The following is a 6,990-nucleotide window of genomic DNA, read 5'->3' as shown; positions in this document are numbered from 1 at the left end:
TTTTCCACATCACTGGCAGGATGTGGAAGCCAAAAAAATAAATTAAAAAAAAATGACAAAGTTTAGGGGATTATGGCTGGAGAGTAAGGGATTAAGTTTATAAAACCTTGGCCATCTTTCCCTTGCTAAACACGGCGTTTAAAAGTGTTGAAGCTTAAGAAGCGGCCAGCTCGGTTAACTACCTCCAGAGGTGCAAACAGGTCTTTCAGTGCTATTCATCACCTTAAAGACCATGCTGTTCACACACAATGTCGTGAGTTTGGGCCATTTTACTTAAACCTCTATGTAAATCAGCCGCCGTCGACGTTCTTCCTCTCCCCTGACCTCCCAACCCCCATACAGCTGGAGGAGTGAGTTCCCACCTCCATTCTCTTGGCTAGCAATATATCAATGTGTGCTTTTGTTTTGGTGTGTGTTTTTTCTTTCAGATCTTTAAAGATCCTTTCACGATCAAATATTTACTTCCCCAAGCGAATAGCTAAGATGGGGAGGGGAAAGGGTATCTATTACTTCTTTTTGCATGACACGGAGCTGCTGTTAAAATATTCCATTGACCTAAAATTGCCCATGTCAGATATTATCATCTATGGCTGGGCATCTACATCTGAGCCAAGCATCTCTAAATTATCTTGAGGAGTTTTCAGTGAGACTTGGCTTATTATTAACGTCTTTCCTATACTTTATTTTATTTCATTTTGTATCAGTGAAATATATGGCTTTTCCAGTCGCTGTTTTCAGACCCCAGCCTCGAAGCCAGGTTGGAAGCACCGCTTTGGGAAGGAGGCAGGCAGGGACTGACACAAGCACCAGGCCGCATTAGGCACCAAGATGGCGGCTGCCCCAACTGCTCCTTGGTAGCAGGGGAATGGCAGGGCCTGAGTGCCCATCCCCAGCTCCCTGAGCCAGCAGAGCCTTGTTTAAGTGGGCCAGATTCTTCCGTGTGGGGACAATAAAACTCTGCTTGGAGGCTGACCGAGCTGATTGATGGGGAGGGTGCTAAAATCTGACTTATCAATAAATGTCATGCAAAGTTAACAGAGGTGACTGAGGAATGTAGCCCGCAGGAGCGTTAATTTATCTCTGGACTGGCTTCCTCCCCTCCTTCTCAGGGTTTGTTGCCTGTACTAATAGGGTCTCGGGTCTTTCCTGATAGGTGCCTGAATGCCAGGCAGCAGATTTAAAGATAATAATGACAATGACTGTGATAATGGCCGGCTCCGTAGCCTAAAGCTGGCGGTGGGGAGCGTGAAAGCACCTCGGCCCAGGCGGGTGCAGCACTTTCCTCCCTTCCTGCTGGGATATTATCTCCACCCTCAGGAGTTTAACTTGCTATGAGGGCCAACCCTCTTTGACCTGCTCGCTTCTGACGCTAGAATTGACATGTAAAGGTGCTTTAAAGCATCCCGTGGTTGTCCCGACAATGGAGCTTTTGCAGCACAATGCCCCAAACCGATGTCCTCGGCACACCTCCCGGCTCCCCGCTGCGCGGGGTAGGGCTGGCTCTGGTGCTGCACGGCACAGCCGAGCCTCCTTCCTCTCGCCTTCTGCCTGCCATCATCTCTCAGGCACCTTCTGCAAGGCAGCCAAGCCTGGAAGGCTGCAGCAGAGGCGTTATAGTAAATCTTCTATTCTTTGGTGATTTCTCTGCTGAAAGAGTGCCTTTTCGAGGTGCTAGGATGGGATGAGGCCCGGTGGACACTGTGAGAAGCTTGGGAAACTAACGTGATACAACCCACAATGTTTTGGCCTTTATCTTCAGAGTCATTTGTAAAGCCAGAAGGGGACAGTGATTCATTTCCAAATGAAAGAAAGAGCCACAGACCGAATAAATGATATTCCTTGTGCTACACAGACTGGTGTAAGAGTGGAGCCTGTGTCTGCATTACTGTACAGAAGTGAGGCACAATCATGAACTCCTCTCAGCCAGCTCTGTCTCTTTCTGCCATCCTGATGGCACATCCAAATGGGCACAGTTTCTAAGGGAAAGAGTGTGGGTGCATGGCTTGGAAGGTAGCTGTACCACACAGTGACAGCCATATCTCCCAGTGTATGGGGACAAAAAGTAGTAAAGGGTTATCATTATGCAAATGATCTTGTATCAATATCATAATTGTCAGTAGCAAATCAACACATCTGTAACCAGGATTTACTATTTCTTATTTTGCTCTATAGTTTCCCTCTTGAATATCTCACTGTGCTGGTCTCTGTCAGGTCTTACTGCATGGCTCTTCCTAATCCTAGTTATTGAGTTCCTTTTGGCTTTCCAAGGGCAGAACTTGTGTTTACACACTTGATGATGCCTTTTGCTAGATCACTGTATCCATGCCTCTATAACTAAACTCAGGAACTTGTGTAATAGTATACTAAACTGATAACTCCTTCAATTGCTAGTTGTCAGGGCATCTATCCTCACTGTAGCTGGAACTTAAGAAGTTGTTCAGAATGTCTGAGGCAAGTTTCCCTCAGTTCCATTCCTTCCTCTGTAATGAAGCTATTTATTTGTTATAGGCACTTGAATACACTTGGAATTTCTTTCTTTATTGCTGAATTTCCTTTTGTGCAGATTATCTAACTGGAACTGAAATTCTTTTGTTATTTTAAATAGTGAACAAATTGATGCAACTTTGTACCTATTTATAACATTCAAGATCATAATTAGCACATATATGGGAAAAGATCTAAGACGTACACTTTTTTTAGAAGAAAAATGTCTGTATTATTTGATTAAAACCCTACTGTCTGCTACAGCAATCACACTGCTTAGAATTTGCTCCTTTATTAACCATGTCTTTATATATATATGTATATATATATATATATATATATATATATATATATATATATAAAATACATATATATATATATTAGTAACTGCTCCCTTCATAGGCTGCTGATATTCAAGGGCCTAGTGGAAAGGCAGATATTACCATTAGGTGCTGTTGCTTTATACCTATAGCTTCATACATTTCATATGTTAAAACAAGTAGAACATGAGCCACTTGAGAAAAGTTGAGGACTCTGGATAAGAGATGAATCCAACACAATCCTGAAACTTAAGGCGAATGAAGATACTTAGTTTAATACTTGTTCTGTATTTCAGCTTGTACTGGCTATTGAACACACACATAACTGGAATCTTTCTCCCAGGTGTAGAGAAGTTTTTGGGGGTAGAGGTTCTCTTGGAAGGAAAAAATCAGATTAGAAGGTACTCTGAATCATGTTGAATATGCTGCAAGGAGCCAACAAGATTAAACAGAAATTGGATTTACTTGGTTTAACAGATGTTTTGAGTTTTTAATAAATATTTTGAAATAAGAGCATTCACTATATATAGTGTCAATGCACTAAATTTCAGTAGTTTTATTTTTTGAGTGAAGTTGAAAACCAAGTCTAATAAAAATGTGATAGTGCTGCCTTTTTTTACGCTATTGCAATGCCATTATAATGAGTCTCTAGTTACAAAACTAGAGGAATGAGGATCTGTTTGCTTATATTTTAGTCATTTTTTGGAAGGAAAAAAAAAACCAGCCGCTGTTTTACTAGCCTTAGAGATCATAGTATCTTATGTTTTAATCAAACTATTATGCCCACTAAACCTTATACTTTTTACTGATCATTTCAATTTCTGAATTTTATTATAAATGAAGAAATCTGTCTCTCTCTCTTCAGGACCGTTCAGGGTAGCGCAGATTTCTTTCAAAGAAACGTACAGCATTGAGGGATAAATTCTACATTTCTCCATGAGAAGACTTGCTAATATTTTTCAAGTTTGCCTTGGTAGATCTGGGAGTCAGTACAGAATTGAGAGATAAGTATCTCCATTCTGATGAATTTTCTCTTTATGTAACAGTGCTCTAGGCACGACACAAGGGCTTTTGTGCTTTCTTCAGTCATGGGATATTTTACCAAAGGAATAGGCTGACTGCTTCTGGGCTCCAGTGTATCATCTGGTGTCTCACTGATATGGGTGATCCCAACAGGAAAAAAAAAGGGCAACTGTTTGAAGCATTTCCGTCGGAGACACCAGAAAGAGCTAACTGTAGATTCCTATGGTTTTGTGGTTTTTTGTTTTTTTTTTTTTGTGTGTGTGTGTGTGTGTGTGTTTGTGTATGTGTGATTTCTTTATTTTTGCCTTGATCATGTGTTTTCAAGACCACAGATGTCCTTGGTTGCTCCTCATCAATAACACTTTCAAAGCCCCCACTGTACTTTACTCCATTGTCTGTAAGCCTAAAAATAAAAAAGGACCAAGAGTGCTGGATAGAGCATTTGTTCTTGCTCATATGAAGGCTTCTTACTAGAAATTGATTACTCAATATTTTTTAAAATGTCTTTTAACATAAATATACTCCCATTACACTCCAGGTTTCAAAAGGTAAGAATGTGTATAATTGACATCTATAAGTACATCTGTGTGCAACATATGTGCTCTTTTCAGTGATCCTATTGAACATATCTCATCCTAAGAAGGGTGACCTTGAGTTGTTATTGGTTTAGTAAACTCAGCCTAGTTAGGAATCTTCCATTAATGCCCTGGAACGAAAGCTGTAGCTCAGGCCCCTGGGATATCATCAACAGAGGAATTTCACTGTCTTTTGGCCACTGCAATCCATTTGTTAAAATATATTTAAGTGAGATGGATCCTGACGTTAAATATTTAGTGTTTGTAGGGTGATACTGTGCTAAACGGACTTTGCTGTCTTATTACATTTTTTTTAATCTCATCCCTTTTGATTATCTTAGAACAACATAGTTGAAAAAAAATACAGGAAAATAGTATAATATATATTTTTTCTTTTTTATATATAAACAGCTTTTTTGTTTGTTTGTTTCTGTCATTGATTTTTTTGTTTGTTTGTTTGTTTATGGTTTTTGTTTCTCCCAAGGCACACCTGAACAGGAGACTTTAACACATGATGGAGCTACTGTACTTGATGAACAGGTTTATTTCCTTTAAGCTATGAATGCTTCAGCAGGTAACTAACAACCTGATACAAGAATGCATAACTGAGGATGCATGATTCAATGAGAAACTTGGGTGTTAGAGGTCCAGACAAGTTTTAACTAGCCTGATTGTTGCAGTGCCTAAGAACGTGAGGAAAGAATCCCAGAAGGATAACAGGATAACATAGATCAAAATGGGATATGTGGTTTGTGATAAAAGCATTGAGAAGATAAACACAATACGGAGGTAGTAGCGCTAATAGAAAATATTTTGATTGTCACAAATCCAGAGGTGTGTAGAGGAAGATCTGGGTTGTCAGAGTCGGGCCCTGTGTTGCTGTTCCTACCATTGTAACTCCTCTAACCTAGGGAGCTACATGCTGTTCCTGAAACCTTCTCTTGAGCCGTTCCCTTCCCCATTACACTAGACATAAATCTTGCACATAATTCAGAATAACCTTTCTGCGATCACTTCTTGCTGGCAAATCTGCTTTGCATTGCAGCAGAATGCATACATATTTGCTCAGATAATGCTACTCAGCAATGTCTGTCAAGACAATGATTAGGAGAGCATCACCATATAGTCCTTTAGGGTATGGCTACCACAACAAGCAGTGTGGCCCAGTATCAGAAAGTGGTGGCCAGTGTGTTCATGGCAGTGTTGGAGAAAGGAAGAACTGATACCTGCACAGAAGGAAGGAGGTGGTGAAACAGTATCTCACTGAGTCAAGGGAAGGAATGGTAGCGTTTCTATTCCTGATGAAACCTGTATTGTCTTCTTCCTGACTGTAGACAGTGTTGCTCTGCTACACAATGGTCTGCAGCATTTGTGAAACTTCAGCAGCTGATTGTTTTTTCAGCGCTGTCTGCCACCCATAATGCTGTTTATGTCTTGTGATGGTTATCTGGTCTGAATGTTTCTGAGTGGGTTGAGGAGTGGTGGGAAAAGGAGAAGAACAGATAACGAGAAGAAAAAAAAAAAAAAGCACAGGTAGAAGGTATGATCACATTAATATCTGTGAAAATCAGATTGGGATTTTTAGGCACTTCATCAGAGAAAGGTAATGTTCAAGGGAGTAATGGAGGGTGGAGAGAAAACAGAAGACAATATGAGGAGGAAGAGAGGTCAAAGAGACTCAAGACAAGTCAAAGACCATGTCTGCGAAAATAGGAGAGAGACATGGTATTGAGAATCATCAGGTGAGATGGGTTAGACACATCACAGGTATTGGGCCTTGGCTGCCTGAAGTTCTTTGCTGTCCTGGAGTATGGTAGAAAAGCAGAAAGTCAGAAAGTGTCTGAAGAGCTGTGTGCTTTTCTGTAAGCTATGAGAGCCAGGGCCTTGCAGTTACATTGCTTCTGAAGACAGCTTGGTGACAGGGAGGAAAGGAATCTCATTAATCCTGAGTATCCTGACCTTAACCATAGATGTGGTGGGAGCAGCTCCTTCCCATGCTGGGGTTAGAACTTCTCCACTGCCCTGGTGGCCTCCATATTTCTGCTTGCATTCCAGAGCTAGGTCCTTCAAGGCACAATTTCTTGCCTTCACGCCATCCCTCTCTACCCTCTTTAGAGGATTGGTCCCAGCAGAAGTCGTGCCAGTGCCTCATCTTTGGCAAGACCAGTGGAGAAGGGAGGGAACTTCCTGGTCTTCCTAATTTGGTTTTGCTGCTAACCCCATTTCTCATGAGCCTTTGTCCTCAGAAAATCTGTTTAGACTCAGTGCATGGTCCTTCAGTCTTGATTTGTTTGAAATCTGTGTGCAGGTAATGTGCACAAAAGTGGATCATAGAGGGGGAAAGTGTTCACTATATGGGCTAACACAGAAATCCATTTCTATAAAGCTGCAGAGTACTATTTTTCTCTCGCCTTCTCTAGCTATGCAAAACCACATGCCAGTGAAAACATTATATTATATTGCTCACCGCACTCTTGGAGCTGCCAATTACATTATTCCCCTTGTTCTTGGGGTTCATAGTGTTCTGCTAAGGTTTATCTGAATTATCACTCCTTTCCAGCATTAAGAAGAGAAGTTAAGGCAAAGAG

The sequence above is a fragment of the Phasianus colchicus genome, chromosome 3 (assembly GCF_987193195.1).
Source record: "Phasianus colchicus chromosome 3, bPhaCol1.hap1.1, whole genome shotgun sequence".
Lineage (NCBI taxonomy): Eukaryota > Metazoa > Chordata > Aves > Galliformes > Phasianidae > Phasianus > Phasianus colchicus.
The sequence above is the reverse complement of the archived record's forward strand: the minus strand, read 5'-3'. Positions refer to the sequence as shown.